Source organism: Heterodontus francisci, chromosome 15 (genome assembly GCF_036365525.1).
Source record: "Heterodontus francisci isolate sHetFra1 chromosome 15, sHetFra1.hap1, whole genome shotgun sequence".
Taxonomy (NCBI): Eukaryota; Metazoa; Chordata; class Chondrichthyes; order Heterodontiformes; family Heterodontidae; genus Heterodontus; species Heterodontus francisci.
Window position 1 is genome coordinate 79572081 of NC_090385.1, and position 2307 is coordinate 79574387.

Sequence of the window (2307 nt, forward strand, 5' to 3'; positions counted from 1 at the left end):
ATTACGTTCTATGGACCTGGGACCCCAAGTCTTTTTGAACCTTCACTGTTTCAAGCTTTTCAGCATTTAGGAAGTATTCTGTTCTATCCTTTAGATGCAAAGTGAATGATCTCACATTTGCCTCCACTGAAATCCATTTACCACAATTTTGCCCATCACTTAAAATTTGACATTTTGATAGATTAAGCTTCCGTTTACATTTCTTACAATGCCACCCAGGGTGATGCTGCAAAGCATCATTGGTATAATAAAAGCAAAATACTGCAGGTGCTGGAAATCTGAAACAAAAACAAGAAATGCTGGAAATACTCAGCAGGTCTGGCAGCATCTGTGGAGAGAGAAGCAGAGTTAACATTTCAGGTCTGTGACCTTTCATCAGAAACTGATGAGGTGTCACTGACCTGAAACGTCAACTCTGCCATTCATGTTGGTAATGTATTAAGTTGGGGGGGTTGGCTAGTTTATTAGTCATATTGCCTACATGATTTGTTTTAAAGTTCATGGAGGATGTAAAAACAAAATTATATTTTTGAAAAATTACTTTGAAGATATCCTGATCTGTTTTCATAGCATTTTGGCACCATGTTCACTATCAAAATGGAGTTTCTATAACTTTGAGTAATATAATATAGCCACATAAAAGTTTCTGTACCACTTAGCATGGGTAGTATACATTACTCCAGTGTTTTCAGAATTCAACAGCCATTTCATCTCTAGCTCGAAAGTCTGTGGGCTCAACAAAGGAAGCGACACAACTGGTCTTTACGTTTTTCTTGGCGCTGTCTGGCTGTACTGTATCTTCGTTGACCTAACGAAGGCATTCAACAGTGTTGGTAGAGAAGATCTCTGGAAAATCCCTTCCAGACAAATTTATTGAAACGGTCAAACAATTTTTTTTTTAAAAAGCTGACAATTTGCTATCTCCAGGCGTGAGAATCGAGAGTTTATTTTCTGGGCCGGGAGTAGCATTGCAGGGATATTAATCTGATTAAAAAGGTATTTGTGCTGTCACTTAGCATTCTTACTTATCTACGCAAATCAGCAATCCCAGGAAACTCATGAGTTTGTGGTCGAATTGCTGTTTTTGCGTGGTTAACGCTGGAGCATCACAAATCGGCCCACATTTAATGGCAATTCGCAATAAATGAGGCATTCCTTCCTCGCAGTTGCTGAACGATTGGTACATTAATTACGGCAAGTGCTGTTAAACTCGCTATTACTTTTACAGCTATTCTATTCTTCGGCGCATCCCGATTTAAATGATCCCCTAAAATATACATAAATAAAACACCTATAAAACTATTAACATTCTAGGTGTTACTGGTTTGCAGTCCCTTGCCCCCAGCCACAAACACACAGCAAAGAACCTTCTATCGAATCTATTTACACTGGTCTCTAGATTTTTGGTCTTCGGTCCTCTTGTTTGAATATTGACTTGCGTTTACTTACAGGTACACTGTCATTTCCTGTTTGCCCACATCATGTTTGTTGTGATGTGCCACATCGAATTAAATACTATATAACTTAAATTAATAAGTAAAATAAATCCCAAATTGTAATTGAATTTTAAATTCATGTTTCATCTATTCATACCGACACTCATTATGGAAAATCCAACTGTTGAAAAAAAAGTGTCACTTTCACAAATGTAGCCTAATACTTTTTAAAGATTAAAAAAAAACAAAGTGCTGGAAATACTCAACAGGTCTGGCAACATCTGTGGAGAGAGAAGCAGAGGTAACGTTTCAGGTCTGTTTTTATTTCAGATTTCCAGCATCCGCAGTATTTTGCTTTTACTTTAAAGATCTTGGCACCAATTGTCACCTACAGTTTGAAATAAAAGGGTGTCTTTCGGAAGACTCAATGAATGCCGTTTCCTTTGACAGCAAACTAAACAGATTAGAAAAGAGAGAGGGGGCAATCACCACGGGCTGCTTAGTCCCTGCTCTGATTGAATGATTCCTTCTGGATACCTGCTTTACTGAAAAGCCTACAGTTGCTCCGAAGGATGGGCGTCTGGGAACAGAAGCTGCTACCTCCTAATGAATCACTGCCAAAGGTGAAAGGAATGCGATGTAAAGTTGCTTCTCAGTAGCAGGTTCCAGTGTGTATTGAGGAAGAGGTGGTTAGGACAATCTATTAATTTAAAAAAAGGAAGACGTGAGCAATTGATAAAGCGATAATCCTTACAAACAGGTTAGTATATTGTGTAACCAGATACGTAGAAAATACTTAGTGAACGGTTGTTTTGAGCTTGACGAGATACTGATTGCAGTTCAGATTAAATACAGAGAGGGAGTGGGGAGC